The sequence below is a fragment of the Aythya ferina genome (assembly GCF_964211825.1).
Source record: "Aythya ferina genome assembly, chromosome: 2".
In the NCBI taxonomy this organism is placed as follows: domain Eukaryota; kingdom Metazoa; phylum Chordata; class Aves; order Anseriformes; family Anatidae; genus Aythya; species Aythya ferina.
In genome coordinates this window covers 32,487,975-32,506,137 of record NC_140297.1, presented here as the reverse complement: position 1 = coordinate 32,506,137, position 18,163 = coordinate 32,487,975, and the positions used below count along the sequence as shown (strand labels likewise).

Here is an 18,163-nt window from a genome sequence, read left to right as displayed (position 1 = left end):
CATTCAAATAACCAGTGTGTATCCCTGTTTAAGGGTGATTGACACAGATCTCTCAAGTCAGTTGACTGTATCACCTGGAGCACCACAACAGGAACCTGAATGCCTTACATGGAGACCCCTACATTGCAGGCACATATCTGGATGTCTGAACTTGGCCCTGAATTCCTTTCTGTTTATATACTAACTTTGAATCATAACCTAATGTGAAGTAAGAAGCCAAAAATCACAACTGCATCAATATTATTGAGTACATCAAGCTAAAACTCCAGCAGAGAAACCATTCTAAGAAACCTTCCATTGATGCTATTCTCCAGCCAGTCTTAAGGAATTGGGCCACAGAAGGTCTCCTAGGTAAAGAACAGAGGAACTCAACCTTCTTTTTCCAAATATAAGGTCATCTCTTGTCATGTTCAAAGTAGAAAGGACACATGGAAGTGAATCACATCATATAATCAAAGTTTTCAACTAAGATCTCAAAATGTAAGACTGCTTCCCACATTTTCCTTTAGGGTACCAGTACAAATTGTTTCCACACAGCAGGCAGAACCTTCTGTTTCCTCTCAATAGCTTTTACGCTGCTAATTTTTCAGTGCAAAAATCACAGTCTAATCTGGGCAGCTAATAATGTTATAATAAATTATAACATAATTATCTGAATTTTAAAAATAATAATAGCATTCATAAGCAGCATGGGCAAGACAGGATTTAGCACTTTGTTAACCCACAATCTTTACATAACCTAACATACCACAAATAGTATGGAACTCTAGTTACACAATAGCTTCCATTAAATTAGTTGTTTTTTAACTGTAAACAGAGTGAATTATTAGTCGCTTTTTAAAGACGACTAAGATACCATTAACTGCAAATTCAGTGTAATGCTTCATGTTAGATTTATAATAGAATTTCACTCCTAATAAAAATGCTTTAAGCACGATAATAAATAGAATGAAATAGGAATTGTTTTAAATTTTTAAAAAAACATTGAATTTTTGTGTATTTTCCTGCATTTTATTACATCACTATCAATCACTGCAGTTATTTTGGAATACTGTACATATGAATTAAATTAAAGCACCAGGGCTATTAAGAGAAAAAATGTAACTAAAAGCACACTGTTGTGTTTTTTTGTTTGTTTGCTTGTTTGTTTTAATCCTAAATCTGACCTTGCTAACAAGCAGGTGCAAGACTTCACACTACAACCAAGAACAATAAAGAAGTATGATATCCTCATTTTTCTTCTAATTGTTACTTTCTCTAAATCATGTTAACTCCCAATTTTTTTATGTGATATTCATAATGATTCCCTTTGATTCTTTTCAAGTTTATTGTGGCCACAGAAATAAAAGTGCAATCCTTTGATCTCCCACATCACACACAAGTAATCTATGAGAATATGGCATATGCCATGATATGAGAAATGTATCCCAGCTGAATTCCTCATTCAAAAGAATTATGTACCTATGGCATCCTCTATGAATGCTCTCTGCAGTGAATTATTCTTACTGTTGTTACTGAATACAGAAATGAAATGTCACAGCCAAAAAACCACATGTATGTACCATAGTTAGTTAATATTCTTACTAAGATTTTCATTGTTCTTTACCAGTATAGCAGACTGCCAGCCTGAAAGTAATCTATAATTACATATATAGGAAAAATATCAATTAGATGTCCTTAGTGGCATTTATCTTCCAGTTGCTTTCTTATTATCAGGTAGTGAAAAAAACATGCAGTATTCAACAAAACACAGTACTATCAAAACAAATGTCATGGTCACTGCGTTTAAAAGTGAATTATTGAACACAAGTGGTTCAGTTTACCTCTTCCTTACACTTTTTAAAATGATGTACAGAAAGAATAATGAAAAGTAGAATTAAAATCTAGCTTCATAAAATTTTAACAGACAGACTCACAAAAGGATGATAGCTAATGAAATTATTTCTTTTATTTATTTATTTATTTTATTTTGAATTATTCATTTTAAAGATGCAGGAATCAGGAATTTCACAGAATTATGAAAAGCAGTGAGGCCCAACGTTTAGCCTTGGCTCAGGCAGTGATTTGCTGTGTGGTCTCTACAGTGACTTGAAAATACACCGCACAACACCATTACATCAGATAATGGCCACTTTATGAATTTTGTATTAGGCTTTCCTTTTTAAAATTGTAGATTTACAAGCAATTGTAAATAAACTCTAAGGTGGAAATTATGAATCCCTATAGCCCTCAGCTCCCACACACACACACAAAAAAAAAAAAAAAAAAGACACTTTTAATAATAATTGTTGTACCACCTTAAAAACATTGTTGGAAACCTTGGAAATAAGTGACTTAAGCATCCAGGGAATTTTTTCCCGCAATAAAATGCTTCCTCTGTCACTATCCCCTGCTTGACTTACACCACCCACCTAAGCTTAAACAAAGTTTGTAGAGAGATATGCAAAGGTCAGATTAAATCACCATTAGAATTCATAATCCTATTACTTCTATTGAAGACATCATTAGGCATATGTGCAAGGTATGAATTAAATAACTAAGAGATTATATAATCCCAATTTTCCTAGTTTCCACAAAATGTGGTGAATGTAGCTGAAGGTACAGTCATGGACATTTACACCCTACCCTGCCTTCTCACTGTCACATCATTGCAGCTCATGGTTATGCTACTTCTGTTCAGAAAAAATAACATTTTTGTGTTTTAACTTATCAAAGCGTCAAATGTTCTGTACAGTTTTTTTAGGAGATTCTGACTGTACCTTACCTAAGGAAAGCATTCTTCAGAGTACAGTGTTTACTGCAACAAGAAGTAAAAGTTTGATTCACAGCGGTAGTAGCTCAAACCACCTCTTAAGAAGCATGGTATCAAAAGGGAAGATTTTGTATATATTTTTTATAATATATAATTTATAATATATCATTTTTTATATAAAATTATAAAAAAAATAAGAGCAAACAAAACCTACTGTTTAATAAAGAACAGAACATCTGCAAATCTGGAAATATTGCTTATAGAAGCTCTCACACTCTCATGCAATGACATCTACACAATTATTTTCTCACAAAACAACCTTTTGTATTAGAATGGATATCATTGTTTTCTGATAATTGTAATGAATTATGATTATTTCCAAAGATATTTTCTCCTGGCTTTGTGCTAATAAAATATGCAAGATATAACTAGCTCCCTGTGATACTTGGCATGAGTTGAACAGGTTAAAATTTCACAAAATGTTGATAAAAGTACTAAAACCTGCTGCTTTTCTTTAAACCGTATCACCAATTTGCCATTCTACTAACATAAAACATGTTAAAATGACAGGGCATATGAAAGGGAAGAAAAACAAGAAACCTTCAGGCTTCTTAAATAGGAGTCCTTTGTGTTAAAAAATCTTCAGCTATACAGACATAAAATTTGCATTATAGCATATATATTATTTATAAAATAATACATGGTGGACCTGTATCAAATTACAGAAGCCTTCTTTGTGAAACTGTTGCCTTAAGGAAAGAGCTGAATACTCTGCAGAATGTATCTTTTGACATTTCTAATTTTTGTGAAGGAATCCAAGACATTTTCAAGCTATTAAGAAAAGCAGATATACTAGTTCCATAAAAACAACAACAACAAAGGATATAATAAATAAATAAATAAATGTAATGCTCACATAGTAGATAGCAACATAATTGATTTTTCTGTCTTTTCTAAATTTCCTCCCAAGTTTATGGAAGTAAAGTTTGTGTATCTTGATCTGAACTTCACAGTTTGAGCCTCACCAGCAAGTAATATTCATCAATATTTCTTTTATTATGTGCTAGTGTTGGTAATATGGAATGTGGCCCAAATTGGCCAATATTATACACTTTCATTAGTCTCAGGAGGCCCAATCCTGCAAACATTAATGCACATGTGTAACTTTACTGAGGTTAGTAGCCTGACTGACTTAGGAACATAGAGTTAATATGTAAACATATTCAGCCACACATCTAAGCATTTGCAGGATCTGCCCCAGGTTTCTCAACAGCAGTCTTTCCAGGGACTTCAGTGGTCTCAGATACTGACTCCTGAAACCTGATAGACGTCCCTCCCACTATAGAGTGTCTAGATCTGAAAACATTCATGCACATGAGTTCGTTCAGCTTCTTTTTTTTCCGGCAGCACCACCAGCTGGAGCAGCTAAAGAGATTAGGGCCAAACTCTGAAAGTAATTATCCTGAAGAGAATAACTCACAACTAACATTGCTAAAATACCTCAACTGTTGCTTGCTGTTACAGCATTTCACAGGAGCCCTTCTGTTTTTGCAGAGCACATTACAAGTTACCCTCAAGATATCAGGCTGGCTGCAAGGAGTCAGTTCTGTAGGGTGTCAAGTCTGCAAACACACCATAGGGGTTTCCTCACTTATTCCCACTTCAAAGAAGCATTAAGAACAATTTCTCTTTATTACAGATTTTAACTAGATTTCTTTCCCTTGTGATGATTAATTAGGCATTTGTTACAATTTGCCTTCTTTCCACCTCGAAGAATAAATGTCCCCTTCTGCTAATCAGACACAAACAAAATGTTTTGAAAAGTAATCACTTTCTAAAAAAAAAAAATAAAAAAAAAATGGAAATTGGGCTTCTGTGTTGTGAGGAATGTACACACATAGCACAGTGAAATTTAACACGGGTAAATGATCTGACTACCTCAAAGTGAAGCTTTTGCCTTCCTACAGTGGCCTTTCACCCTGCCCTTTCCTCCAATCTGAGGAGAGCTGATGTTGATGGAACATATAATGGCTCCTTTCCTGTGTAGTAAAGTCAGCAATAAAGCTCAGTAATTAAGGTGACCGGGGAGGCCCAGCCCAGCAGGCTAGTGGTGTGGCGAACACTTTCAGAACTTCAAACAATATCAAAGTCACTGAAAAACGGGCCTAGTTCAGGACTGGTTTGAATTAAGCCTCACTTCCACACGCACTTTTCAAATCCAAGCTCAAACAAGAAAGCCAAGGCCTTCTGGATTTCATTAGAGCCAATTATCTTATCTGTTTCATCTCAGGCCTGACCCTAAGGCTGGCAAACAGCTATTCAGTGCGTTTGTGTGGTTGTTTGAGAAAGCCTCCAGCCAGCCAATGGCCTGAGGAACTGCTAATTAAAACACAGTTGCCCCCTGCCTCCAGTGATTAAATATTTTCAAGCTTTTGTAAATAATTTTTCCATTCTTTGCCCCAAGCCTCAGAGGTCCAATAGATGCAGTAATTTACTTAGTTTGTCAAAGAATGCTGCTGGAAATAAAACTATAATAGAAACTTAGGAAACTCTTATATCTTGCTTAACTTCTGCAAGTGACATTCTACAAGCTTGCAAAACATGTATACTGTTTCTTATGTAATTAAGCCTTAATAACCTTATTGTGTTTGAAGTGATGTAGTGTACAGCAGGCCCTACATTTTGTTGATAAGCATCATGTTTCCTCAGATGTCAGCAAGATATGCATGCTCATGGGCTTAATGAGATCACGGACACTGCAGAAGTGATACTGAGCAGTATGTGTGTTCCTGAGATGGATGAACAGGAGCAGATCATACTTCCAGAGCCTGTTTCGAGAAGGACTGAGTCCTACCAGTAGCATATCACAGCTTAGCAGTGGAACAAGAACAGTTCCAGAATACAGGTCTATATTACAGTTTCACAAATAAAATCAGGACATTCACATAGAAAACAAAGAAAGGCATGTCTTCCATCTGGGCTAGAGGTCTCGATCCCTCCATCTCCCCCTTTCTGGACCTGCAAAGACAAGTCTTCTTTACATCAGATCTGGGGACCTTGAGGGAGGCCTAGTTCCAGCCTCGGTCCCAGTAACTCCACTACCTTGTATGACCTCATGTGTCACATGCAGCCACTGCCACCAGTACTGGGGGTGTATACTTCTCATGCAACATGATGGGGAGAGAAACACCCTATCTCCTCCACCCATTCTAGTAGCTAGAGTGGGCATTACACATCCCAAATTAACACATCCCACATTCACCTTTTAACTGTTTAAATCTTACTACTATCCTTAATAATAATAAATATATTTGTATTAGTACAAAGAAAGAGCAAAAAGATGACTCCTGTCTATACTTTTTGGGGAACTATAGGCAAAAGCTAGAAAAAGTAGACAAATTTGCTTAGAGGCCATCTTAGTAGTAGAAGAATGTAATTACTGTCTAGTTTTGTGGGAGGCAATATAGCAAAATAGAACACTAATAAAAGATTTCAATGAGGCTTCATAAGTGTTTATGAGAATACCCTACAAGCATTATCAGCAAAAAAGCAGAAAACTTGTATATTGTATAACAATCTCAAATATGAACCTCATAGCATTCTGAGAATGAGAAAAAAAAAATGGCATCAGCTTAAAAATCACTAGCTGCTGAGAATGGTAGCATATTTTTTATTTCACACATGCTACAGAAAGAATTTGCAAAATTTAGACATTGCTGGGTTGCAACTTCCAACAGAGAAGGTCGAAGTTAACAAGAATTTATCCAGGTGACAGTCAGAAAGATGGTTTTATCTGTAGAGAGTGGCAGTATTGCTACTCCTGGCTTGGGAGTAAAACTTTGGCAAGTTTGAGCCTGAACTAAAGGCAGACTTCCTCAATTAATTTATCATGGTTACTTTAAATTTTCAAGATGCATATAAGAGACATACTCAATACAGGGTCAAAGACCTGAAGCAATTGGCTGATAAAGAATAACTGAGATTGCATATTGGATGTACTGTACTCTAGACAGATGCAAAGAAGTAGGAGAAGGCACCAAGACTAAAAGCATAATAGCAGGAAACAAATGAAGAAAGCTGAAGGAGAGAAATGTTGACTCCTCAAAAGCACATGTTGAAAAAGTGACTTAAAATGTTGGGTAAAGGTCAGGGTCTACCAAGCATGGGAGCCAGACAAGGGTGAATTTTCAAGACAAAGATCATCAAGGTTAATAAAAGTGGATGATACTCAGGCTAGGGAAGATAAGGACTTTTTGAGCTTCAGGCTAGGAGGAGTTAATGCCAAAAATGGTTTCAGAGGAAAGGAGGGCTGAGATTCTGCTCTGAAGGTCTAGAACTGAACTGTGTGACAGGCTGCAATCTGTACACTCAGCAATCTTGAGGACAGAGGAGAAAGAAGAGAGGGTGATAGAGAGCTTAACTGGTTTTTCTTTTCAGTGAAATATGATTGTATCACTTGTGACAATAGCCTGTTATGAGGGGAATGAGAGGTTAAATAGATGAATAGGGGAAGATAAAAGTTTTTGTCTGAGTTAGATCAGAAGATGAAAAAGAATGAGGCCCCTGGTGCCAAGTAAAATTTAGAGGAGAAGAAAAGATGAGTAGCAACTTTGTGATCAGAGGCAGAGGACAGAGCTATGGGAGGGGAACGGAAGTTGTGGCTGCTGTGAAGAATTTGATGAGTGGTTGAATGAATGACTCCAAGAAAGAAATGTGAAAGAAAAAGGGTGGGAGGAATTTTTAAAGAATGTAATATTAATATATGTCTAATCACTAAAACACTATTGCTTGAATAGTCTGGTAAGATAAATGTTTACTGAATCAGTCCTTACGTCAGGGAAGCAAAACAGAGGAGAACTTATTTCCAATGCACTGAAGTCATTAAACTTGCCTTGCAGAAGCATAAAAGGCAGAATTTTTTTTTTTTTTTTTTTTTTTTTTCAGTGATTTTTTCACAGGGGCCAATGACTGAACTTGACACAGAGCAAGTCAGAATTAACTAGAACACTCATCCACTGCATGTCTTTACTTTTGGGACAACTTCTTAGCAGTGGTCCACCTGATGGTACAGTGTGTGCAAATTAAATCACTCCCTTCTTGATCAGAAGGAAATCACAGAACTTTGAGCTGTTACAAAGTTGACATTTTTTTTTTTTTTGACTTTGCTTGTTAAAGTTTCTTACAACAATTGTATTGAAGAATACAGGAAACCTGTTTAAACAATTTTTCTTTGTAGAACAAAGTGAGGTAAATGAATAGACAGCAAATTGTCATTTTCAGATCCAAGGGAAGCCTGTTCCATAGAGAGTTCATAATTGATGGAGTGAAGTAGATATTAATAAAGCATTGAGAAGTCCCTGTCACATGGGAACTGAAGCACTTGCAGAGATTTAACAATAGTTTCTTAATCTGTAAACTTCTTGATTGGTAATAGGGAGGCAATTAGTCTCCACTCTCCTGTCAGCCTAATAATTCATGATTGGAAGTGTAACTTTTTCATGAAATGTACCCTTTTACTACAACAGAATATTTTTGTAGGTGTAAATCCCTAATATTTTTCAGAGGGAGACCTTTTTTAGAGTAAGGATAAAAATAAATTCCAAATAGCCTGACAGCAAAGGCATTAACTTCAGATGCAGTTGTGTCAGGTTCAAGTCCCTGATTTGTAAGAATGAGGAAATAATTTTTTCTTCTATCATTCTGAGATGAGATTTTTCAACAAAGGTTTTTTTTGTTTGTTTTGGTTTGGTTTGGTTTTTTTTTCTTCCTAGAGTGATGTCCTCACCATGAGGCTAGAGATTAACATTGTCACGAAAGGGTTTGAAACACACTTAGTTGTTTTCTTGGAAGCTTTCAAATAGTTTTGGTTTTGTTCCAGTGTAGAAGAAAATCACATGTCAAAACCACGGACAGTTGCTACTTACTGGAACTGCTGTCTTTAGTCAGCTCTACTTAGTAATGCACACCCAGCACAAGAGGGAAAAAGCAGCAAAGACTAGTGAATTTATTGATGGGGAGAAAAGAAACAACCAAGCTCTATCTTTCCTTCAGCACTCCACCTTATATAATCTGACATGCATGTACACTGTAACACGACATAGAAGAAATGCTAAGCAGCTTACTAACAGTCCAGGCATAGCTATTTTCAGTCCGCTTATAATGTGCTGTAAATTGCTTGGTTTCATTCTTCATCAATTTTTGGTATACTTGCAATTTTGGTAACTTCATTTTGACACCTGATATCAATATATGACTAGAAAGATTGTGGTAGGCAAACATGTGAATCGGGTAATGAAATGCTTTAAAAGCTTGGTTTGTTTCAAGCCACTACAATTAATGACAGTGCTTGTATATAATCGGAAAGATTTGACTATATTTAACGTAATTTGCTTAATTACGTTAAATATAGTCAAAGGATCTAGGACCATATCTTGCTACATTTACTCTTTTAACAGCCTTTGCTCTTTTAGTGGTGATTCTTGCAAGAAGTTACTATTGAGTGTAAGTAACAACATTACATTTAGCTGTGAATTATTCTGGTGTGCAGAACTGACAGGTGCAGTTGATGATTGATACAATTTTAAATCCTGACCCTAGTAGAAGTAAAATTGAGTATACATGTATATGATCACAAAACATAGACTTCCCTTTTCATGAAAAAATACACAAATATGCCAAACTTGGTAAATTACTCTATGACTGAGCTTTTTTCTTATATTGCCTATAAGAAACAATTCATATCTAGGAGCCTGAAGTTTGATAGATTCCCTCACACTGAGCAACAATCCATTCTTCAAGAAGCTGCATTGATTTAATGGGATTACTGGTGGCCCAAGCAGTACTGCTAACACCACATAATCATGAGTCATAGACCTCCCTGAACTTTTTCATTAGATATCTTTTTTTTTGAGACATACATGTTTTCTTAGTTTCAAACATCTCTTTTGCAAGACTAAGAGCTGACTTTAAAAAGTAATAAAATACTCAGAGTTGGGGCTCCAACAACATCCAGTAACATGAAACCTCATAAGATCTTGCAGCACTGAGCAGAGTGCTACTCAGCATAATTCAGGATTTCAAAATCTGGGTCTTGCCAGATTTTTCTATTTTTCTTTGGAATTACTGAAGCTTTATTTACTAGAATATGTTTTCTATGAAAAAGAGTTGTTCCTTTTATTCAATTACTTTCCAGCAAAGTGCAGCACAGGTACAAAACTTATTAGAATTAAAAAAATAATAATAATTAAAAAAAAATACCTCCAAGGAGTTACTGATGCAAAAACATGAGCACATCTATAAGCACAGGCGTGCCCCAAAGGTATCCACACAAACTTATACAGAGACACAGGTGCGTGAGCACACACATAACCTCACAATAACTCTTTGCAGTCCGGCTTATGTTTGAAAGGAGGAAAATAAAAACTTCAGTTTCTTTTTGTTCTTGAAGTATTAAAAGAAGAATAGTGGAGGTCTCATTAGCTAAGCTGGCTAAAGAAAGCATGAATAAGAACTGTGTAGCTGAAAGGCCTCTGTTTCTGCTGTTCTTGAAACAACACTCCTGTCTGATTCTGGATAATGGGCTTTTAATAAAAATATCCACCAAAGGAAAACAATTAAACAATACATAAAGCACCAGGGTGCAATCTAGTGGTTCTGTTACAGTCTGGAGTTGTTCCAGCAGAGAACATGTGGATATTTTTTACAGGCTACAGTGTAGTTCTTGAAAGTTATTATAAAGCAACAAAATTTAAATTGGGGCTGGACATCTACACAATTGCTCAGTGTTGCTGTAGGACTTTTAATTTAGAACTGAAATTTATCTCCATTTAAATACCACAGATATTTTGACTGTTAACACAAAAATATCTTCTGTAATTGCACTGCTTTTTAATTTCTTCCAGGATGTTTCTGGTGGTATTTCTCACTTTTCCATCAAAGTATTTGACAATGTGGCAATTCTTTATCCATACACTTCTATTCTTTCATCTTTCTGGCTTGATACAAAATTGGAAAATATGTCTATTGGAGAAGAACTCAGGTACTTTTCACTACTTTTAAACTACAGGTCATGTACAGCTTGGGGTTTTAATCAACTAGTTTTTAACCTGAACCACATAAACCTGACACATGCCATATTTTATTATCCTTTCTCCTCCACCCCCTACTCTGCCATGTCAATAAAAGAAACTGTGCATCTGTAGAAAAGTAAGCCGACACTAATTAATTTCTGTAACGAAAGGTTTCATTTCTGTAGTTCCAGTGAATGAAAGGAGCGTCATATGTAGTTTTAAACATCCTGGTACAGTAAAGGTGAAAATTTGGGGTAGTTTGGTGAGAAGAAGTTAGATTTTCCAAATAAAAGTAAATGAGTAGGAAGAAGAGGTTTCAGGATATAAACGGTATTGCCAGGTTTAGTTATATGGTGAACTCTGAAGTATAACAAAATGTTGAAAAGCTGTTTATGCCAGTGTTTCAAATGCTTTTAGCTCTGCTTCTCAGTTTCCCAAGGACTCTCTCCTTATCCTCACAGTACTCATCTGAATGATGAGAATATTTGTCAAGAAACAAGGCAAGAGCATGACAACTTACTATTATTACAAAAAAAAAAGAAATATATATATATATATATCACACAAAGCCACGAATTCTCAGGACTATTAAACATTTACATATGAATGTTACACTTTAGGCAGGTTTAAAAAAATAATATTCCAAGCAAACTTCTACCTTCTTCAAACATCTTCAAAAGGAACTGCTCAGGCACTTTTAAGTCATCTCATTTTTTTAGCTGTTTGGTGTACCTTCCTTTGAATACTGCTGAGACATTTTCTATGGCAGAAGGGAAAAGAAAGATCTCTTGTTGAAATGTTCATCTTATAACAATGCTCAGAAGCAGTGGACAAAATCAGAAATGATCAACTTATTGCAACTCTGACTTACAACTCTGCAGAATACTGTGGATGACTGCAAACTATATACATATGTACAGAAACCATCACATAGATTTCCTAGAGCTTCCATAACTGTGTTCTGTTTAATTACATTTTTCTGCATTATGCTCATGACCATGCAGAAGGATTGTGGGTAATTAGCGCTCTTCAAAATGTCCATCTGCATTTGGGTAAATTATTACTGGACTCTTGTACATATGACTCTGAGATTCTGCCTTCCTCTTTATGAAGTGCTGAATGAATGCATTGCTGTCAGCAAATAGACAAGAAATAACAATCACTGGGGCAATCCAGTGATTGCAAATTAATTACCAGTTATTATAAAGTTAAATATTGGGAAATATATATATTTTTTTCCATTAGTAAAGATAAACATGGCATTTTGCTATTCTCAAGCCATTAACAATGGAGTTCAACATAACAATGGATAACAAAACAGATTAAGGTTCTGAAGATCTTAGTTCTTTCGGTCTGCTTTTATTGATTCATGAAGCAGAACAGCTAATTTGGCTTTTTCATTTCTCCTCCCACATTTTTCCCTTTTATCTCATTGCATTGCAAGTTCTTGAATGAGAACCTGACCTTAATACAGTTTTTAGACCTAGCCTACTATAATATAAACTCAGCAGCAGCCTCTGGACATTGTAGTCATAAAAACAGTAGCATTAAGCTATGAATATCTAGAATTATTGTTTAGTAGAACTTTCTTCTCAAAATTATTTTTTTGTGGAAATTATTTTTTGTGGAAAAAAGCATTGTTCTGTGACTCAGTGTAAATAAAGCTAGGTACAGCTAAGAAAACTTGGTTTTTGTCTCCTACATTCTTTTGTTCTGTTTATCAGAAACCAGGGTTTCTGTTCAGTCAGAGAGATATACTATGTTGCAGAAGACTGATGTCAAATAAAGCCATAATAATATTCAAAATACTATAAATCGATGGTTCGCCCTCATGTGGTGTATTAAGCTCATTTCTAGAAGAGTTTCAGAGATGAGCAATTAAAATCATTAGGCAATTAGATGATTTTATAAATAAAGAGGGATTGAAAAGACCAGAAATACTGACTTTTAAGAGCAGAAAAATAACAAGGGATATGACACAGGGAGTGCAAATACATTTAAAATAAATATGAACAAGCAAGAGTGTGCACTTCATCTACAAATGTAGCATACAAACATACGGACTTCTAATGATATAGGGATATTAGACATCTGAGCTAAAAAACTGAACTTTTGTTTTTCAGGCACACATACATAAAACCAGGACACTCAATACCAACAGATTAAATGAATACAGAATCTTAACAGATACACAAAACTGATTAAGGTTGTTGTTTCCAATGCTTTAGCAAACAAAAAATTATGAAAGTAAACTTAAGGTAAAATTAAAACAATGTATACAACTGGATGCTATCTATGTATAAGTACATGAAACAGCATAGGTAAAGCATATCAACATTTTCTTTAAGTTTTCTTTTTAGGATATATGTATGAATTTGTAACTTAAAAAATCAAATCAAAACAAGCAAATAAACAAAGATGGTACCTATGCCAAAACAGAGCTAACAAGGAGAATGTATTTGAAAAAGAGCAAAATTATATTTAATTTTTTTTTTCATTTGAAATGTCAAAATGGAATGTCATCAGATCAGGAAATATTAAACTAAGACCAAAAAAAAAGAGTCAGAATACATCAATGCAAACTCTCAAAAAAACTTAATTATGCACTGTAAGATGATAAGACTACAATGAATATTTCTAAATGTTTTTGATAAGAGATTGGACTACAGTGAGTTTTAAACATATTTATTTTCTTCCAATACAAACACTGTAAAAGATTGAAGATTATCTGTATATCTTTGTTTTCTTTCATTTTTACACTTTTACATTTTTACATACCTGTTTTCAATTATGACTTTAATTTTGAATTCTCTTTTTTTTTTTTTTAAGTGATTATTTTGAGGTAATTATAAAATTTGTGCTGTATTTAAAATTAAATCATAGATGTAGAAGTTCATCCCTAACTCTGCCTTAATGTCACCCATGTCTTTTGAATTTGCTCACCTTAGTAAATTAAAATCATACACATGGCTGCTAAAAATCAAACTCAAAGATAATATTATCATGAGCTATTTCTAATGATTCCAAGAAACACACATACACACATTTCATTTTATGTATGCTTTTATGGCCAGGTTCACTGACATGCTGTGGGTGTTTTATGCTACTCTGGAGTAGAGAGCAATGCAGCCAGAGCATACTGGCTGGTTAAGCTAAATTTACAGCTCCTTTGTTGAATAAAAGCAGTGCAAAGCAGTTGGAAGGCACACCCCAGTTTCCTTCTGTCTCTTGCTTCTCCCTCACTCTTCTTAACCCTCACATTTGCTTCCATTTCCTCCTGCATCTGCTATATTTTGCTCTACAAAAACACATTTCTCCTGTCCTCTGTAAACTAAGTACATATATGTACATGTGCACATGTACAACACAGACCTGATGCCTCTTTTACTGAGCACATCTGGTATAATGCGTAGCTTATGAAAGTAATTATTTGAACATTAGTAGTTGACCATCACTCTTGTTTTTTCTATAGCTGTTGGCAGAAGAGAGTGGATTACATTCTCATAAACTTGAGTGTAGAATCATCTTCTTAGAAAATAGCCACCATCTTCTATTGTTTTCAGAGAGATTAAAGCAAATTTTAAATCGGTGGAAGTAAATGATGAAATATAGCTCTCTAGAGACGAAGGCCTTAAGAATAATAGAAAAGAGCTGTGTTTTTTTTTTTTTTTTTTGATATCATAGGGGAAAAGAAGTTGTGGCTGCCCTTTAGGAAAAGGGCATTCTTTCAAGGAATTTTATAGATAAAACAGTTTTTTAACTATGACAAAAAAAAAAAAAACAAGCAAAGTTTTTCTGGCAAAATTAAGGGGTATCTTGATTTGATTTTTGCACCTCTTTTTCATTCTGCAGAAACTTCTAACTCCTACATTTTCTACTACCTCCTTGTAGTTAACATGATCAAACATATTTTCCTACTAGAAATAGAAAATAAATGGCAGGAAAAAGATTTTTTTTATACACAAGAGCAGTCTTCATCTTCAAACTGGTTCCAGCCATTTAAATTTGATTTAGCACTACAAAGTGTTAGTTTAAAAAATACAGTAAAGACTCTTCATGTAACACAGAAAGCAAAATGGCAGACACAAACAAGCACCATAATTTCTTTAGTTTCCCACTAGCATCCCACTGGAGCAAATCACTCAGCATGATGTTGAAGTGATTACTCTGTGTTATGCATCTGACTCATCTTCAACTGTTCTGCATTTTTACACGGGAAAGTTGCTTTTTCCTGAAAAGATAGAAATATTTTCCAGGACAATTTGGAGGAAGAGAGTGAGGTGAAATCCTATTCAGTCACAATTGGATTTGCTTAAAATAGATCTATGCAGCTGAAAATCACAAATATTCAGTTAGCTGCATCTATATATAGATGTGTGTGTATGTGTAAGTAAATGCTTGTACAGTTCTACATATATTCTGCCCTTGGAACTGTATAAATGATATCAACTACATCATCATATATAATACCTGATTATATGCAAAACTTTAGGAGCAAACAAAAGGACTCTATTTCTGTGGACGTTATCATTCAGAAGGATCTCTGCTGTGAAATTTGACAGTCAATCAAGCAGTAATGAGTTACCTAGTGTCAGGGTTGCTGACACTTCAAATATGTGCTTAGTGCAATTCTAGGAAGAAACTAGGGCTCTGCCAGTGAGAAAATAAAGGTTATGCGTACCCCCTTGGAGACTGTTAGATGGTTTTAATGCAAATTTTTTAGCTCCTAAGGACTCAAAGAATGAGGCTGTCGAAGCTGCCAAAAGCAGGAAGCCTCAGCTGTTCTCCAACTCAGTTCCATCTGTCTGCAAACTTACTGACACCTTGGTTATGTTGGAGAGGAATTTCACCAACACACTCTCTTGCTAGGGACTGAATCCAACATGTCCTCTCTCTCTGCTTGGAAGTAGATATGGAGTAAATCTCACCATTTTGTCCCTTCATTTTTCTTTTCTCAAAACCAAGGATATCCAACATTTTCCTTGTCACTTGTTTAGGAACACTTTCATAACTCTGTCTCTAAAATCAGTTTATTTGAGAAAATATCAAGCTCATTTTCCTATCTTCAAATCTCACTGTATATTTTCATAGAAACTGACCTGTTGCAGGGCACAACTCCTAAGCAACAGCCGACTTGATGACTTTTTTACCAAGTTTTCTATTAATTTTCTCCAAGTTTCTACCTTCCTTTCTACCTATGGCAAAAGGACTGAACCGTGGATCTCTCGATCCTGGCCACTGTCTCACAATTCTGTCCTGGCCAAACTGAGAACGCAGGTTACATCATCTATGACATTTTGGATTACAGCAGGGATAGATTCTGGTTTGAAGATTTAGCACTTCATCATTAGGAGTGGTAAACATATCTACCATTCAGACCACATCCACAAAAAATGGTTTATCCTACACAATTTATAGGTGTTTGTGTCCACCCTTCAGAGTTCCATGCACTTTGCTTCACTGAGGCCCACTCAAAACTTCCCTAACAGGCATACTAAATGCACAACAGTAAGCATTACATTTGGCACAAAGACTGTGCCCGGGCAAAAATTAACTTAGGATGCAGGGAAATATTTTTTGGTTTTCCAGCTCTTTTGGAGAAAAGGAAAACAACAGTATATATTGTAATGAGTCAGCAGCATTCTATTTCTAAAAACCAAACAAACAAACAAACAAAAAATAGCAGTTCACTATTTAAGATAATGATCCTTGCCCACATTAATTGCTACATGAACTGGATGCATTTAAAATTATTTAAATTTAAAATTGTTTAAAATTATTTAAAATTATTAACATTTAAAATGCATTAAGTTTTGAACTATCAGCAATTCTTTTAAGAGAGAGCCTAATCATTACCTTGAATTTATCTGCTTTAAAGAAAAAGCATAATTAAGCAATTATTTTAGTGGTATGTGTGCAAATGATTAGTCGTTGTGTAGTAGCTTACATGAACTTTATTTTCCTGAATAGTGCACATGCAAAACAGTAGACTGAAATTCCTTTTAACTCTGAGGCAGAGTAACATGTACAACAGTGGTATTAGTTGCTCCAAAATGTTTATGAATGTGCTTAAACTATAATGGCAAAGAACATATTTGAAAAGGTATTCTTAAGCCCAGGTACTTGCTGTCAGGATAGAAGGGGTGCCAATTATGGTTGTAGTCTCACTTATATGAGTCTTCAGTTCAACGAGTTGAGAGTACCATTCTCCACAGTACTAAGATGGACACATTACCTATCTCATTATTGGGATAGGTCAGATACAAACCAGGAATTTTGGAGTGATCATACCAAACATTAATATCAGATACCAATACCAGTGATTTGAACCATCGAGTCCATAAAATCTCAAGAAAGAATACCACAGATCTTGGAAAGAGCCTGAGGGAATACTGAAGTATAGAAAATTTAAAGCATGCCACCGACTATTTGTTTAGACTCTTTTTACTTACAGACAAATGTTGTAAATAAAATTCAACCCTTTTTCACAATAACAGTGTAACAGTATGAATGTGTTGGGCCACTCTGTGTGGAGGTCCAGGGTTTGGACTTTAAATTCAGGTGTGTTATTTATCAGATCCTTGGCATGTTATTTAATTGCCTAAACAGGAGTGCTTGAGAAAAAAAGGCAGAAGTGAGTTTATACTTTTTGTGATGTATTTTGAATAGAATATGGGTCAAAAGCTGTATAAGGTAAATGCACTACTTCTTGGAGGTGATCAAATAGATGTGTTGTCTCATTGCCTTTCCTTCATACCAGCTTTCACTAAATGAAAGTTTACTTTTCAGACGTAGTATTTGCCCATTCTTGAGAGGCCAGTGTTCACTAAATCCTTCCACTAGACTGCTCAACAATGAGGTGAAGCAATGCATGTAAGATGGGACTACTGGAAGACTAAAAGTATGTTTCAAACTGACTCTGTCTCTTCTGGTTCCATGACAACAAGACTAAAGATTATGATGCATCACCTATGAAAGAATAAAGCTTAATTAAAATGAGCTATTGAAAATGAAGAGAAATACAGCATGCAGCATTTCCAGTCATTCTTACTGAGAACTGAGCATTTTACTGAAATTCACAGAAAATTACAATTGGTCAAATCTCTGGGAACCATCATGGTAAAAATTTCGAGCTAATGAGGAATGCTGGGATTAGACCATACTTAATATTACTTTGTACGTGCTATACTTACATGTAACTGCAATCCATGTGAACAGTATTTCCTCTTGTGCCAGATATCAATGATTACATTTGAATTTTTGTACATAGAGGAGTTAGCAAGCTGAAAGTCATTTTACTGCCATGATACAATAATGATAAAATGAGCAACTGATTAAATCG

At 35.1% G+C, this 18,163-nt stretch overlaps 1 protein-coding gene across 1 annotated transcript in view; it reads right to left on the bottom strand.

Moving 5' to 3' along the window:
• LOC311432445 (histone deacetylase 9-like) overlaps positions 1 to 18,163 on the bottom strand; it is a gene marked incomplete at its 5' end in the record, with an annotated part of 142,587 nt that overhangs the window by 69,093 nt on the left and 55,331 nt on the right. The gene's annotated exons all lie outside the window — the stretch shown is intronic.